This window comes from Hyperolius riggenbachi, chromosome 5 (assembly GCF_040937935.1).
Source record: "Hyperolius riggenbachi isolate aHypRig1 chromosome 5, aHypRig1.pri, whole genome shotgun sequence".
Classification (NCBI taxonomy): Eukaryota; Metazoa; Chordata; class Amphibia; order Anura; family Hyperoliidae; genus Hyperolius; species Hyperolius riggenbachi.
In genome coordinates this window covers 341,033,470-341,052,126 of record NC_090650.1, presented here as the reverse complement: position 1 = coordinate 341,052,126, position 18,657 = coordinate 341,033,470, and positions in this window count along the sequence as shown.

The window sequence follows — 18,657 nt, the reverse complement described above, 5'->3', positions numbered from 1 at the left end:
TTTTGACAAAATTCATGTCTTTTGTGATGAATATAATAAAAACTAAAACTCGCAGCAGCAATGAAATAGCATCAAAAGAAAGTTGTATTAGTGAGAAGAAAAGGACGCAAAATTCATTTAGGTGGTAAATTGTATGACCGAGCAATAAACCGTTAAAGCTGCAGTGGTCTGAATGGAAAAGACAGCGCTGGTCCTTAAGGGGGGGGGGGGGGGTAAAAGCTGAGTCCTCAAGTATTTAAAGCGGTTTAAGCTGTTGATCTGCATAGGCCACTTCCTGGTCACTGCAGATGATGCAGAGGGTGTGGCAGGAGAGAGGAGAATTTTCAAGTGCTCCAAATCAACCCAGTTACATTTGCACTGAGCATGTCACAGAGCTGTTTTGGACACCTGAGGCTTTTACTACAGGTGCCATTACTGTGTGAAAAGTCAACAGCAAATTGCTGTGTGATGAAGGAGCAGATACTTGTGTATTTCTGCTTTTGCCCTTATTTTATTGCCTCAAACCCACTTATTTAGAATCCCTTGCATATATACTCTCACACATATATTTACATGTGCATACACACATCACCTTTTCTCTACTACTCCTACTACACTTTCCCAGTGTGTTTACAAACTTTCTCCAGACACTCCTGTACCCAAAGGCCACCAATCTGCTAGCTTATAAAATATTACTTTAATTATTTATAAAAAAAAGTTTTGGAAAGCAAATAATATTTTTTTCAATACAAATGGAAAATAACATCATACTGAGTTGGGTGGGACAGTCTCAAATTTGCATGCCTCTCCTGCTGCCCCACCCCTAGCAGCTTCTGTCCTGGTCTGCCTCTTGTCTTCCCTCCACACATCAGTGGAGAGATAGCTCCGCCCCTGCACGTGTGTGCTGAGCACTGCCAGGAGGAAGAAGACAGGAGGAAACAGGCTGGCTTGCTGGTGAGTCATGGGAGAAGAGAGAGAGTGTGTGTCTAAGGGTAGGAACACACTAGGCAGTGCGGGAATGGTAGCGTTTTGGTAGCATTTTGCTGCGTTTGCATTTGTGCGGTGTCTGTGCACTTGCATTTTGCATTTTTGTTCTGCACATGCATTTTTCTTGCGTTTTGCATGCATTTTAATGCATTGGCGGCTCGCATATATAAATTGGATATGCGTTTTTTATGCGTTTTGCATGCACTTTTTTATGCGTTTTATGTAAATCTCTGGGAAGTCAACAGGAAGCGAAAATACATCATAAAACTTTTTTTTTAACGCATACAAAAAACATACAAAACGCACTAAAGCGCGATACCTCTGCGTCACCATTGACTTTCATTACATGCATTTTAGATGTGTTTTGGAAAAAATATGCAACAAGACCAGCGTTTTTAAAAAATGCACATTGCAGTACGCAAACATATGTGTTTTTTTCATGTGGGCAATGACTTGGATTATGTGCGTGTTCTGCAACGCTAGCGTTTCTGCCTAGTGTGTTCCTACCCTGAATGCATGTATGTCTGTGTGTGTCTGTGCTGGGGAGATTGCCTGGCAGTGTGTGTATGGCACCTCTGACTACCTAATACTGGGGCAGACACATCTAGCTAGTACCTGCCTATTCTGGGGGGCACCTCTGACTACTTAATACTTGGAGGAGGGGGGAGAGAGGACCACATCTAGCTGACTAATCTGGGGGCACCTTTGCCTACCTAATGTTGAGGGGACCTCTGACTAGCTAATACTAAGGGGGGGGGGGGGGCGGGGGCACTGACTACTATATATTAAAGGGGACTTCTGACTTCCTAATACTGAAGCAGGGTAGCATGTGTTGCATAATTAGCATGTCCTGAAGTAGCTTATGTCGATGTTTCCAGCAATTGTAAAAAACCCAGTTTCATCTAAAAGACAAAAGGAGCCCGATGGTGCAGAATCGTGTAAGATTCAAGAAAGCAAATTGCTAAGGATGTACATACTCACCAGGGGCGGCGCCAGGGGGGTGCTTGGGGGTGCTCGAGCACCCCCTAGAATTGTCCAAGCACCCCCAAAGCACCCCATGGAGTGAACTGACTTCAGGCGTCTAAAAGACGCCAAGTCAGTTCACACAGCGGCAGCACGGAGCAGCAGGCAGGGCTACCGTAAGATGGCCGCCCGGAGCCCTGTTCTGCAGACTTCGAGTCTGCAGTGCATGGCTTCGGGCGGCCATTTTCCCGTAGCCCTGCTCTCTGCATGCAGGCAGGAAGTCTCGTCGTGACGTCGGGAAGGAAGAGGATCGTGGGCGCGCGGGCGCTGCGCGCCACAATGAGGTCGGGACTCGGGACAGGAGGTCGGGAAAGAAGGTCTGGCTGTAGGTGAGTAAATGGGTTTTTCTTTTCTTTTTCAGGTGATGCTGATTGTGCATATTGGGGTCATATCTGCTACGGATTGTGCATATTGGGGTCATATCTGCTACGGATTGTGCATATTGGGGTCATATCTGCTACGGATTGTGCATATTGGGGCCATATCTGCTACGGATTGTGCATATTGGGGTCATTTCTGCTACCGATTGTGCATATTGGGGTCATATCTGCTACCGATTGTGCATATTGGGGTCATTTCTGCTACCGATTGTGCATATTGGGGTCATTTCTGCTACCGATTGTGCATATTGGGGTCATTTCTGCTACCGATTGTGCATATTGGGGTCATATCTGCTACGGATTGTGCATATTGGGGCCATATCTGCTACCGATTGTGCATATTGGGGTCATTTCTGCTACCGATTGTGCATATTGGGGTCATTTCTGCTACCGATTGTGCATATTGGGGTCATTTCTGCTACCGATTGTGCATATTGGGGTCATTTCTGCTACCGATTGTGCATATTGGGGTCATATCTGCTACGGATTGTGCATATTGGAGTCATATCTGCTACCGATTGTGCATATTGGGGTCATATCTGCTACCGATTGTGCATATTGGGACCATATCTGCCACCGATTGTGCATATTGGGACCATATCTGCCACCGATTGTGCATATTGGGACCATATCTGCCACCGATTGTGCATATTGGGACCATATCTGCCACCGATTGTGCATATTGGGACCATATCTGCCACCGATTGTGCATATTGGGACCATATCTGCCACCGATTGTGCATATTGGGACCATATCTGCCACCGATTGTGCATATTGGGACCATATCTGCTACCGATTGTGCATATTGGGACCATATCTGCTACCGATTGTGCATATTGGGACCATATCTGCTACCGATTGTGCATATTGGGGCCATATCTGATAACGATTGTGCATATTGGGGTCATATCTGATAACGATTGTGCATATTGGGGTCATATCTGATAACGATTGTGCATATTGGGGTCATATCTGCTACGGATTGTGCATATTGGGGTCATATCTGCTACGGATTGTGCATATTGGGGCCATATCTGCTACCGATTGTGCATATTGGGGCCATATCTGATAACGATTGTGCATATTGGGGCCATATCTGATAACGATTGTGCATATTGGGGCCATATCTGATAACGATTGTGCATATTGGGGCCATATCTGATAACGATTGTGCATATTGGGGTCATATCTGCTACCGATTGTGCATATTGGAGCCATATCTGATAACGATTGTGCATATTGGGGTCATTGGACGTGTTTTTTGTTAAAATCTGCTCACATTACGTGTATTTTCTTGAGAAAACCTGGACAATTATGTGAATTTTCTGGGAAAAGGGTCACCAAAACTTGGGCCCTCTGTCTTTGCGTTGCACTTTTAAAGGGAACCCGAGGTGAGAATAATATTGAGGCTGCCATATTTATCTCCCTTTAAGCAATACCAGTTGCCTGGCTGCCGTGCAGGTCCTCTGCCTCTTATTCTTTCAACCATAGACCCTGAACAAGCATGCAGCAGGTCAGGGGTTTCTGACAATATTGTCAGAACTGACAAGATTAGCTGAATGGCTTGTTTCTGGTGTAATTCAGTTCACTACTACAGCCAAATAGATCAGCAGGGCTGCCAGGCAACTAGTATTGTTTAAAAGGAAATAAATATGGCAGCCACCATATCACTCTCACCCCGGGTTCACTTTAAATTACAGTTAGCCCCGCCCTCATCCGGTCATGACCACGCCCATTTTTTCGCCGTGGCGCGCTTCGCGCGCCGCAGGTTGTAGCCACGCCCATCTTTTGCCGCGGCGAGCTTTGCACGCCGCAGGTCGTCAGCTCCCCCGGAAATTGGTCCAGCACCTGCATAGCACCCCCTAAAAAAATTTCCTGGAGCCGCCACTGATACTCACAAAGGTGGGTTGCAAATTCTTGCAAACACCGTCAGAGCAGGCGGGAAATTAACTGTTCCTGCTCGGTTTTCCAGGTCTGTGACAGGAACTGGGTGGTCGCACTCCAGAAGTTCTTTAGGACAACTAAAAAAACGATCAGCTCTAAAAAAGGTATGAAAGACACTTAAAACAGGGGTGGAGGCACCCAATGCATAAAAGATAGGCTAATAAGCTGTTAACCTTATAAACAGAGAGGTAATCTTACCTCTCTTGAAGAATTTGAACCAGTTTATTGAAAAAGGTCTTTTATTCGAGCACATAAAAATGACAACGCGTTCTGCGGGTGCTTGCCTGCTACCTCAGGTCAGTGAAAAAACAGGTGCCCTAACTGCTATGGCTATGTAGCAAGCATAAGTTCCTCTCTGTCACAGATTCAGCTTCTTATTTGTAAGTCCTTCCACCCCTACCCCACAGTTACTAAAATAAAACACTTGTTAAACAAAACTTTAAAAAAAAATTACATCATTTAAAAAACTACATGAAAAGTTACCTTAGGGAATTTTTCTAATATGTATGTCATATTACTTTCACTTTTGTAAATAAAGGCTTGTAATTATTATGTAAAGAAAAATTTGTAATAACTGGGATACATGGGCAAATAAAATGTCTGTTTTATCAAAAATAGCACATTTTATTTGTAAACTACAATGGCTGAAGGCTGCGAAATGGTACATTTTCAGTTTTTTTCTTCTTCTTCTTCCCAGCAAAATGCATAGAAAATAAAATAATTCTTAGTAAAAAGTACTGCCTAAAGAAAGCCTAGTTTGTCCCACAAAAAAATAATATATAGATCATTGCAGTATGATAAGTAGCAATAAAGTTATTGGCGAATTAATAGAAGGCGCATGATGTGAAAATTGCTCTGCTTTTGAAGAGAAAAAAAACTGGTAGGGAAGTGGTTAAAGCAGCCCTTTTCAACCATGGTTGTGTGAGGACTCTGCTGGGGTTCACTGGCATTTTTCCCCTTTGAGGTGAGCTGGCTCAGCTGGCAGATTGAGAAAGGTAAAAAATTATGTCTCTAGCTACTCAATTTCCTCTTCACACATTTTCTGCCCATCCAGAAGTCTAGCTTCCCTACTTGTTCTTCACTGGTGCAATGGCCACTGGACTGTTGTGACACATAACATAACATTGGTAATAAATAAACGTGGGGTGCCAGAACTAAGGATGTGTGTAGATGAGGAAGAAAGAGAGAAAACCCCAACGCCGGGCAACTATGATGAGGAGTACATTAATGGAAGGCATGAAATAAGTGCTCAATAACGGAGAAACAATGGAATGGGGACTATTACAGTAATACCATTTTAACCTCACCCACTTTAATGACCAATCCTAATATAAAATAAATTGTTTCTCCCTCCATTAATGCAGGGGTTCCCTGAGATCAGAAAATTTTTTGGAGGGGTTCCTCCTGGATAATAAGTTTAAGAAAGGCTGCATTAAAGTGAACCTGAGATAAATAAATAGTATAGATTTATATTTACCTAGGGCTTCCTCCAGCCCCCTGTAGACAGTCTGCTTGATTGTCGTCCTCCTGGGCCACTCTTTTCTCTTGAAATGTGGCCTGGAAAACTCCCCAGTCATGCTCAGTGACGCTCCACTGCACATGTACGGTCCTGAACACCCTCCCCTGATCATGCTCCACTAGCCAGGATCATTCTATGCATGTGCAGTTCCCTAAGTCTTTAAAGGACAACTTAAATGATAGGGATAAGGAGGCTGCCATATTTGTTCCCTCTTAAGCAGTACCAGTTGCCTGGCAGCCCTGCAGAGCCTCTGCCTCTAATACTTTTACCACAGACCTTGAACAAGCATGCAGCAGATCAGGTGTTTCTGACATTGTCAGATCCTTCGAGATTATCTGCATGCTTTTTTCTTGTGTGATTCAGTCATTACTGCAGCCAAACAGTAGAGTTGGGCCGAACCTCCGATTTTAGGTTCGCGAACCGGGTTCGCGAACTTTCGCGGAAGGTTCGGTTCGCGTTAAAGTTCGCGAACCGCAATAGACTTCAATGGGGATGCGAACTTTGAAAAAAAAAAAAAATTATGCTGGCCACAAAAGTGATGGAAAAGATGTTTCAAGGGGTCTAACACCTGGAGGGGGGCATGGCGGAGTGGGATAGATGCCAAAAGTCCCCGGGAAAATCTGGATTTGACGCAAAGCAGCGTTTTAAGGGCAGAAATCACATTGAATGCTAAATGACAGGCCTAAAGTGCTTTAAAACATCTTGCATGTGTATACATCAATCAGGTAGTGTAATTAAGGTACTGCTTCACACTGACACACCAAACTGTTCACTGAACAGAACAGGTATGCAGTGGCGGGTTCACTGAACAGGTATGCAGTGGCAGGATCAATGAACAGGTATGCAGTGGCAGGATCACTGAACAGGTACGCAGTGGCAGGATCACTGAACAGGTATGCAGTGGCAGGATCAATGAACAGGTATGCACTGGCAGGATCACTGAACAGGTATGCAGTGGCAGGATCACTGAACAGGTATGCAGTGGCAGGATCAATGAACAGGTATGCACTGGCAGGATCACTGAACAGGTATGCAGTGGCAGGATCAATGAACAGGTATGCACTGGCAGGATCACTGAACAGGTATGCAGTGGCAGGATCAATGAACAGGTATGCAGTGGCAGGATCACTGAACAGGTATGCAGTGGCAGGATCACAGTACAGGTATGCAGTGGGCTGAGGGCTCACTGAACAGAACAGGTATGCAGCCAGGAAGAAGTTAAGCCTAACTAATCTTTCCCTATGAGAGACTGCAGCAGCTCGCCCTACTCTCACTAATGCAGGCACACGAGTGGCCATAACGGCCGCCGCTGCCTGCCTTATATAAGGGGGGGTGGGGCTCCAGGGGCTAGTGTAGCCTAATTGGCTACACTGGGCCTGCTGACTGTGATGTAGAGGGTCAAAGTTGACCCTCAGGTGCATTATGGGGCGAACCGATTTTTGCGAACTTTTGCCGCAAAACGTTCGCGTGCGACACCCGCACGCGAACCACCTAAGTTCGCGCGAACCACGTTCGCCGGCGAACCGTTCGGCCCAACTCTACCAAACAGACCAGCAGGGCTGCCAGGCAACTGGTATTGCTTAAAAGGTAATAAATATGGCAGCCTCCATATACTTCTCACTTCAGTTGTCCTTTAACTGCACTTGAACAGAAAGCTCCTGCTTATGGGAGCATGATCAGGGGCAGTGGACTGTGACTGAGCATGACTGGGAAATTTTCTGGGTCGGGGCCGGGGCTGGATCCCGGGCTCGACTGCAGGAGAATGGAGTAGTCCAGGAGAATGGTGATCAAGCTCACGCACTACAGGAGGATGAAGGAAGCCCCAGGTAAGTATAAATATATAACATTTGCTTATCTCAGGTTTCCTTAAGTGCTCATTACTGTAGCAAAGCTTGTATTACCCATGCGCTGTGGGTTGCACTAATTGCACATGTGGTTCTCTACTGGCATTAATACTGGTAATATTGTCATGCGTGGCCTTCACACAACAATATTACCACCGTTATGTGCAGAGCCAGGACAAGGTCCTCCAGCACCCAAGGCTGAGATACCAAAGTGCGCCCCTCCATCCCTCCACCCCAGCCGTCACATACTGATTGCTATTAGACAAAGAGGTGCTCCAGGGCAGCGTACCGATAAGTAGGGATGGTTGGAAATGCTGATTTCTGATTCTGCAGAAATTCCGATTTCTGCCAATGCCAGATTCTGCAGATTTCTATTTCTGAGGACGCTGTAATGGAGTGTGGAGACATTGCCGCGCGGTCTGACAGCGAGGTGGCTGGTGCCGCGTTCAGACCGGCGGTTTCTCCGCAGCAACATGCGCCTGGTTTGTCTAAGTCTAGTAGTGCCCACAGATGGAGAGCTATGCGCGCGCGCACTAACAGGCAAGCCCTTTATGCCAGTAGGAGAGGGATTGTAATGGAGTGCAGAGACACTGCCACGCGGTCTGACAGTGAGGCGGCTGGTGCCGCGTTCAGACCGGCGGTTTCTCCGCAGCAACATGCGCCTGGTTTGTCTGAGCCTAGTAGTGCACACAGACGGAGAGCTACGTGCGCGCGCGCTAACAGGCAAGCCCTTTATGCCAATAGGAGAGGGATCAGCTGATCTGGATGATCAGCTGATCCCAGCGCAGCAGGTGATTGGCTGAATGGGACTGGGCGGCGCTGAGGAGCGCTTTGCTATATATACTTCTTCCCTGTCAGTTGCCAGTTGTCTGCCGTTGCGAATGCTTACGCGTTACCACTCAGACCATAGTCAGATCCTTCAGTGTGGTTGAACCAGGAGGACCTGGGAATCCACACTTAGCCAGATTACTGTGTTATTATTGTGTTATACTTTAGACTAGTTCCAGGGTGTTGAGAGCACGGACCTCACACCCAAGACTAGGGATACTGTGTTACTATTGTGTTATACTTCAGACTAGTTCCAGGGTGTTGAGACCACGGACCTCACACCCAAGACTAGGGATACTGTATCATTACTGTGTTATTCCTTAGACCAGTCCCTGGGTGTTGAGACCACGGACCTCACACTCTAGACTAGGCCTTGTTTGATATCTGTTATGACCTATTGCTTTCCTGACTCCCCTTCTGCTTTCTGATTCGGTACCTACGCATATCTGATTACTTGTTGCCAACCCTGCCTGTCCCTGGTTACCGAATCAGCCTTCTGTCTCTGTACCTTATCTGCTCGTGTGTTGCCGACCCGGCCTGGCTGACCTCTCTAACTGTCACTCACTCCTTGGGTGTACAGTTCCTCGGTACTATCAGGGATACCCCCTCCTGGGGTGTCCAGTAGCTGCAGAGACTCCCTGTCACTTAAAGGGACCTCTCTGCAATCCAGTCAGGGACTCCATCTCTTAAGAGTCCTTTGACTGCAGTAGAGTCTGATTCCCAACAGTCAGGGAATCACTGACTCATATACTTTCACACCAAACACTTACACTTGTCAGGTGTCCAAAGGTTAGCTATACTTGTATTATTGGTGATTCTGCAGATCATCAATAATCAGGTATATATCTGTATTCTTGGTGATACTGCAGATCACCAATAATCAGATTCTCTCTGTGTGTTGACACCGATCGTTACAGACGCTTTTTGGTCATTTTTTGCATTACCTGATTGGCCAAATACTTCCGAGTTGACTCTGCATTCTCTGATTGGTCCAATGCTTCTGAGTTCTGTAATTGGGCTGAAATTACAGAGTTGTGGTAATGCAGTATTTCTGCAGAAATGCATTTTACGTTTTTCGAGAAGTCTATTTTTTTGGTCATTTTTTGCATTCTCTAATTGGCCAAATACTTCCGACTTGACTCTTTCTGATTGCTCTACTGCTTCCGGGTTCCGTGATTGGGTTAAAATGACCAAGTTGCGGTAATGTGGTATTGCGGAAACGCCGATTTCCATTCAGAAATGTGGAGAAATGTAATTGCGCAGAATCAGAATAAGCATCCTTACCAATAAACAGTAGTGGAAAATCTTCAGCTTGATTAAAACGAAGTGAAATCTACATGAACTCATAAAAATCCAGAATCTTAGCACTAAACTAACCAGCAGATGTCACACTTTACACATAGCAAGTGGTAAGCATGTCTTAGAACCAGCTTAATGAAAGAGCTATGTCCAGCTGCAACTTCACACTACAGCTTTACATCACATAATAAGGCTCAAGGCATTTTCACTTAGGCAAGTGAAGCTGTTTTCACTGTAGACTCGTAGGGCCGATTCACAGTTGAAAGCGCAAAACGCCGGCGCTTACCGCCAGCGTTTTGCGTGAGTGATTTTTCAGCGGAAAGATCACTGAACACTGCGGCGATTTTTCCCCGATTGCATTTAGCGCTTCTATAGCACTGACACGTGATCGCTAGGAAATCGCCTGAAAATGGTGCAGGTGACGTTTCGCGATTTTGGTCGATTTGCAGTGATTACCACAAATCGCCCAAGTAAGAACGGGCCCATGGGGTTTCATTACACTAGCGCTTTCAAAAGTGCTAGTGTTTGAGCTTTTGCCGAAATCACTGGCAAAACGCTCAAGTGTGAATGGACCCTCAGGCCTGGGCCCACTAGCAGTGCTTATCTAAGCGCTTGTGATTTAAAAATCTCTTTAAATCGCATCGCTCAGGTGGGATCACACATATTATCACATTAGCAAACGCTTTTCAAATCACAAGCTCTTACAAAATGCTAACTGCTAGTGGGTTCCAGGTCTAAGATGTACTAGTGAGCATAAAACAAAATCTCTCATTGTCCTTGTTTGAATGTATGCAGTAAAGACATCCTGGGCCATATGCAATTCACTTTTTCACTTGAGTTTTCTCCTAGAGGAATTTTTCAAATTTGTCAATACAATGCCTTTTAAACCCCCAGCAAGCAAACAAATATTCAAAATAATTTTAATAGTAATTTTTTGCCTACTTTTTGGTACTTGTTTTATTGCAAAGTGCTAAAAATTTACTATAAATTAAAGATTAAACATTTTCTCCTAGGAAAAAACTCAGGAGAAAAAGTGAATTGCATATGACCCCCCTCTGTTACAGTGTATTACAAGAAAAAATTGTAAATATATGACACAATTCTTTGGACAAAACTTTTGGCGCAGCAATTCCTATTACTTACCTTACCTTAAAGAGACTCAGAGGCGAAAGAAAGTACAGCTCTGATTCTTACCCGAGGCTTCCTCCCACCCCATAAACACATCTCAGTCCCACGCCGTCCTCCCTCGGTCTGCCGCGGTGAGCTCCGTTACCAGCCTCAGTCAATGCCAGTCATGGTCTACTGCGAATGCGCAGACCTCCCGCGCAGGCGCAGTACACTCAGACTGACATCACTGAGCCTGTTACCGGGGCTCACCGTGGCTGAACGTCAGACCGTGGGAGGACGGCGTGGTACTTAGACGTGTTTATGGGGTGGGAGGAAGCTCCAGGTAAGTATCAAAGCTGTACTTTATTTTGTTTCTGAGCCTCTTTAAGGCGTAATCACATACCTTCTGTCATGCCTCGGAATGTTGCTTATCACCGAGGAATGCTTAGGTTGTTTTACCAGCTAGGATCAGTAGTGGCAGTTTTTCCGGTGATTCAGTATGCCCCAGGTAACTCATTTCAGAATCCTAGCTTCCTCTGTCCCGACCCAGTCAATTAATGTCCACAGACTCACACAGAGCATTATGCAAAAGATTCTCTCCAACAGGCACCCATTCTGCACCTCCTGCTGAAATTTGGCGATGTTACCAACCCTATCTTTTGCTTGCATTAATTTGTCGTGAGGGTATATTACTGTTATTTTTGCAAATAACGGCTTCTGATTATTGATATAGTATTAAAAAAAAAAAAAAAAACTTAAATTCCAAATAAAATATTGTCACCATACATTTTACTAGGGACATAGTTTACATTTTGTAATAACCAGGATAAATGAGCAAATAAAATGTGTGGGTTTTAGCTACAGTAGCACTTTTATTTTCAAACTATAATAGCTGAATACTGACATAATTAGTTTTTGTCATTTTTTCTTATTATCTTAGTGTAACGATTGGTGTCAGCACACAGAGAGAATCTGATTATTGGTGATCTGCAGTATCACCAACCATACAGATGTATACCCGATTATTGATGATCTGCAGAATCACCTATAATACAAGTATGACTAACCTCTGGACACCTAATAGAGTGTAAGTGTTTGGTGCAACTGTAGGCTATCTCCCGTGGAGCCGGAGACTCAGATAACTTCGAGCAGGGACCACCTGAGGAGCAGGTGGCCCTTGGCTGTGCAGGAACTATCTCCTAAGAGAGGAGATAGAGATAATCTGGCAGCCAGTGATTCCCTGGTAAACTGGGAATCAGACTGTACTGCAGCCAGGGGACTCCTATGGGATAGAGCCCTTGGCTGTACTGCAGGAAGGACTATCTGAGGAGCAGGAGGTCCTTGCAGCTAACTGAAACTTGGTGGAATAGGTAGTACAGACAGACTGAACACTCAAGGGGTGAGTGACAGCCAGAAGGGTCGGGCAGGCCAGGTCGGCAGCACACGAGCAGATAAAGTACAGAGACAGAAGGCTGATTCGTTAACCGGTTACCGGCAGGGTTTGGCAACAGGTAGGCAGATATGCAGAGGTACCAAATCAGAAATCAAGAGAGAGGTCGACAGAGCAAATGGTCATAACAGATATAAAGCACAATCCTAGTCTGAGGTGTGAGGTCCTTGGTCTCGACACCCAGGAACTAGTCTAAAGAATAACACAGTATCCTAAGCTTGGGTGTGAGGTCCTTGGTCTCGACACCCAGGAACTGGTCTAAAGTATAACACAGCAATGACACAGTAATCCTAAGCTTGGGTGTGAGGTCCTTGGTCTCAACACCCCGGAACTGGTCTAAAGTATAACACAGCAATGACACAGTAATCCTAAGCTTGGGTGTGAGGTCCTTGGTCTCAACACCCCGGAACTGGTCTAAAGTATAACACAGCAGTAATCTGGCTAAGTGTGAATTCCCAGGTCCACCTGGTTCTAGTAACACACTGTGGGATCTGACTGAGGTCTGAGTGCTCACACGTAAGTATTCGCAACGGCAGACAACCAGAGACTGACCAGCAAGATCTATATATACTGCAGCGATCCTCCGCCCTGCCCTGCGCCACTCAGCCAATCAGTAACCGCGCTGGGATCAGCTGATCGACCTGATCAGCTGATCGCTCTCCTACTGGCATAAAGGGCTTGCCTTCTAGCGCACGCGCGTAGCTCTCCATCTGTGTGCACTAGAAGGCCCAGGCAAACCAGACGCATGCTGCTGTGCGGAAACCGCCGGTCTGAACGCGGAGACAGCCGCCCTGCTGCCAGACCACGCGGCGGCATCTCCGCAATCCATTACAGTACCCCCTCCCCCCTGAGGAGTTGACTCCGGACACTTCCCACCGGGCTTCCCAGGATGTGAGTCATGAAATTCTTTAATTCTTCCGCATGCATGCGACAATCTGGCACCCAAGTTCTTTCCTCCACATCATATCCTTTCCAGTGGACCAGATACTGCACAGAATTCTGCACTAATCGAGAGTCCAAAATCTTTTCAATCTCATATTCAGGTTGATCATCAACCAACACAGGGGGGGAATCCACGTGCACTGCCGGCTTCAACAGAGACACATGGAATGATCTCACACCTCTCATGCTGGCTGGGAGATCAATTGCATAAGTGACATTATTAATTTTTCTGGTCACTGGGAATGGTCCTATGAATCTAGGACTCAGTTTGGGTGACAGTTGCTTCAAGGCCAAATGCCGAGTGGATACCCATACCATGTCTCCTGGGGAAAACTTCCACTTTACAGACCGTCTCTCATCTGCCTGTTTTTTCTGAGGTACAATGGTCTTAGGCTCAAAACCCCTAGATAGAACGTCTGTTTTGGTACTTTTACTACCTGGTATATGCGTAACAGGTGACCGTGAGGGGCAGAACCCGTCAGAAAAATCCGCACACTGCACTGCCACTCCTCCAAACCGTATTTTGGTAGCACGAACAACAACTCTCCCCAAACAATGCCGATGACAATGGGCTGACCATCTCTGTAGTTGACCTGAAGCCCAGTCAATCCGAGGGGAGTGGAGTTGCAACCAGGGCATACCGAGAACAATGGTAGAGGTTACCATTGGCAGAACCAGGAACTGCAATTTCTCTTTATGTAATACCCCCAAAGTACACGACTAGAGGTGTAGCGAACGGTTCGCCGGCGAACGGTTCCAGGCGTACTTAGGGGGTTTTGCGGAAGTTCAATTCGCCCCATAATGCACTATGAGGGTCAACTTTGACCCTCTGCATCACAGTCAGCAGGCACATTGTAGCCATTCAGGCTACACTAAGCCCTGGAGCCCCATCCCCCCTTATATAAGGCAGGGTCCGGTGGCCATTAGCCTCACTCGTGTGCCTGCTAGAGAGAGGAAAGGGACAGCTGCTGCAGACTTTTTCTCCTAGGGACAGATTAGTTAGGTTCTAGGCTGCTTTGCTTGCTCCTGACTGATTATTATTGCTTTTAAAGCACCCAGCAACAGCTCTTTTCAGAGCTCAACCTGTACATTTTTTTTCTGTGTGTCAAACTGACACTTTTGTTGCATGCACAGCCTTGCTAATTGATATTGTGTGTGCCACTGCCAGCAGCCCAGCACATTCAGTGACTACCTGTGTGTGTGACAGGGAGCTGCACATTGTACTACCCAGTACTGCATATACCCCAGTACCTGTTGTGTTTACTTAACCCACCTCATCACTGCATATACCTAGCGTTGTGCTGAGTGAACCCAGCTCACTGCATCTAACTACCTGTTGTGTTGAGTGAGAACCCACCTCACTGCATCTTAAGTACCTTTACTGTTGAGTGAACCCAGCTCACTGCATCTAACTACCCAGTACCTGTTGTGTTTACTTAACCCACCTCATCACTGCATATAACTAGCTTTGTGTTGAGTGAACCCAGCTCACTGCATCTAACTACCCAGTACCTGTTGTGTTTACTTAACCCACCTCATCACTGCATATACCTAGCGTTGTGTTGAGTGAACCCAGCTCACTGCATCTAACTACCTGTTGTGTTGAGTGAGAACCCACCTGGCCACCTCGCTGCATCTAACTACCTGTTGTGTTGAGTGAGAACCCACCTCAGTCACTGCATCTTAAGTACCTTTACTGTTGAGTGAACCCAGATCACTGCATCTAACTACCCAGTACCTGTTGTGTTTACTTAACCCACCTCATCACTGCATATACCTAGCGTTGTGTTGAGTGAACCCAGCTCACTGCATCTAACTACCTGTTGTGTTGAGTGTGAACCCACCTGGCCACCTCGCTGCATCTAACTACCTGTTGTGTTGAGTGAGAACCCACCTCACTGCATCTTAAGTACCTTTACTGTTGAGTGAACCCAGCTCACTGCATCTAACTACCTGTTGTGTTGAGTGTGAGCCCACCTGGCCACCTCGCTGCATCTAACTACCTGTTGTGTTGAGTGAGAACCCACCTCAGTCACTGCATCTTAAGTACCTTTACTGTTGAGTGAACCCAGCTCACTGCATCTAACTACCCAGTACCTGTTGTGTTTACTTAACCCACCTCATCACTGCATATACCTAGCGTTGTGTTGAGTGAACCCAGCTCACTGCATCTAACTACCTGTTGTGTTGAGTGAGAACCCACCTGGCCACCTCGCTGCATCTAACTACCTGTTGTGTTGAGTGAGAACCCACCTCACTGCATCTTAAGTACCTTTACTGTTGAGTGAACCCAGCTCACTGCATCTAACTACCCAGTACCTGTTGTGTTTACTTAACCCACCTCATCACTGCATATACCTAGCGTTGTGTTGAGTGAACCCAGCTCACTGCATCTAACTACCTGTTGTGTTGAGTGAGAACCCACCTCACTGCATCTTAAGTACCTTTACTGTTCAGTGAACGCAGCTCACTGCATCTAACTACCTGTTGTGTTGAGTGAGAACCCACCTCACTGCATATAGCTAGCATACCCCCGAGATGGACAAAATGGACAAACCAGATAGAGGAAGAGGTAGAGGCAGACCCAGAGAAAGGCCACCAGTCAACGGCAGGTCTGTGGCTGTGCAAGGTGGTGTTGCTGTGATTTCGTGCGGACCTGCCCCAAAATACAGTGCTCAGAAGAAGGCACGTGTCATCACTTCCCAAAATCGTGAGGAGGTGATTGAGTATTTAACACAGAACACCTCATCTCCCGCAGCCACCAGCGCTACAACAAGCACCACATCCGCTGCATTTGACACTTCGCAGGAGTTATTTGGTGGTGGTGGTGAAATCACTGATTCCCAGCCACTACTGCAACAACAACAAGAAGGCGCAGGTACACCACCTCCCACGTCTGAGTTAGGTGGCGATAGTATGGACGTAACGTGTGTGGATGGGGATGATGGTGGACCACCTGAAGTTGGTGCACTTGAGGAGGTGTCCGAGGAAAGCGCAGCTGGCCAGGAGGATTATGATGCCGATTATACGGATACCACATATGTTCCCGGTAGAGGAGATGACCAGGTGGACAGTTCAGAGGAGGAATCAGAGAGGAGTAGGAGGAGACGACTCCATGATAGAAGCAGAGGGAGCTCGTCCTCAGAAACAGCTGGGGGCAGTGTCCGGCGCCATGTATCACCAGCTATGGCCAGCCAGCCAACATGCCCTTCAACGTCAGCTGCTGATGCCACCCTAGCGCCATCACCCCAGGGGGGTTCAGCGGTTTGGAAATTTTTTAACGTGTGTGTCTTAGATCGGAGCAAAGCCATCTGTTGTCTCTGCCAGCAAAAATTAAGCCGTGGAAAGGCCAACTCTCACGTAGGGACAAGTGCCTTTACGAAGGCACCTGGAGAGAAGGCACAAACAGCTATGGCAAGAACACCTGAGGAAAAGCAGCACCCCTCAAAAGACAAGCCACCCTCCTTCTCCTCTTCCTCCTTCAGGTGCATCGTCTTCATCCACTTTCTCCCTTGCACCTTCACAGCCACCCTCCTCCACACCACCTCTTCCCTTCAGCAGTTCCTTCTCCTCTGCCCACAGCAGTACCCAGCTGTCCGTGAAGGAAGTATTTGAGCGGAAGAAGCAAATGTCTGCCAGTCACCCTCTTGCCCGGCGTCTGACAGCTGGCGTGGCGGAACTATTAGCTCGCCAGCTATTACCATACAAGCTGGTGGAGTCGGAGGCTTTCCGTAAGTTTGTGGCCATTGGTACACCGCAGTGGAAGATACCAGGCCGCAATTATTTTTCACAAAAGGCCATACCCAAACTGTACCATGCAGTTGAGAGGCAAGTGGTATCATCTCTGGCACACAGCGTTGGGTCAAGGGTCCACCTGACCACGCATGCCTGGTCTGCCAAACACGGGCAGGGCCACTACATTACATACACAGCCCATTGGGTCAACCTGGTGACCGATGGCAGCAAGCAGGGAGTACGTGGCTATGCAGAGGACCGTCTTGTCACACCTCCACGGCTCGCAGGCAGGCCTCCAGCCACCTCCTCTCCACCTGCTATCACCGCTTCGCTGTCGTCATCCTCCTCCTCCTTGGCTGGTGCCGCCATCTCCTCTCCAGCTACACAGCCCCAGCACCCCAGGGCCTATGCTGCATGCCAGGTGCGACGGTGTCATGCAGTGTTAGACATGTCTTGCCTGAAAGCGGAGAGTCACACTGGAGCAGCTCTCCTGGCTGCTCTTAACAAACAGCTGGAGCAATGGCTGACCCCGCACAAGCTTGAGATCGGCAACGTGGTGTGTGACAACGGCAGCAATCTCATTGCTGCGTTGAATTTTGGAAAGCTGACACACATACCCTGCATGGCACATGTGCTTAATCTGGTCGTGCAAAGATTTGTGTCCAAGTACCCAGGCTTAGAGGACATCCTGAAGCAGGCCAGGAAGTTGTGTGGGCATTTCAGGCGCTCTTCCAAGGCCATGGCACGCTTTGCGGACATTCAGCGTAGAAACAACTTGCCGGTGAGACGCCTGATTTGCGATAGCCCGACTCGCTGGAATTCCACCCTGTTGATGTTCTCTCGCCTGCTAGACCAGGAGAAAGCCGTCACCCAGTACCTGTACCATTACAGTACAAGGACACAATCTGGGAGGATGGGGATGTTGTGGCCCAACAACTGGACACTGATGCGAAATGCATGCAGGGTCATGGAGCCATTTGATGAGGTGACCAAACTGGTGAGTCGCGATGAGGGCACCATCAGCGACTTGATCCCCTACGCCTACTTCCTGGAGCGTGCCGTGCGTAGAGTGGTGGACAGTGCTGCTCAACAGGATACCGGATATCCGAATAGATTCGGATATCCGAACTTTTTAGGCCTATCCGATCGGATCCGGATTCCGGATAGCTGGTCCAGTATCCGGATAGCTATCTGCGGATAGTTGGCTGGGCTATGCGGATATCCGCGAATAGTGCGGATATCCACGGATATCTGGACCAGTGAAACACTGCATGAGGTCCAGACGTCATGGGAGCCAACCAGAGGGCTCCCAGCAGAAGCACCAGAAACCAATCACAGAGGGGAACCCTGGCCAGCCCCACCTGACCTCATTAAGCCAATCAGAGGCCTCCCAGCCTAAACCCTGGCTCCCAATCACAGAAAGGAACACTGGCCCGCCCCCCTTGTATAATAAGGAGGGCTGCCATGATGAGACAGATCGTCCTGGCTTGCTGAATGCTTCCTGAGAGACATGCTCCTGCTCCATTGCTGGTGCCCTACAAAGGGCTGTACATAGTTATAAACCTAAGCTGTTCAGTGATTAACCCCTTCACTATCACTACAGTATAGTTAAATCATTC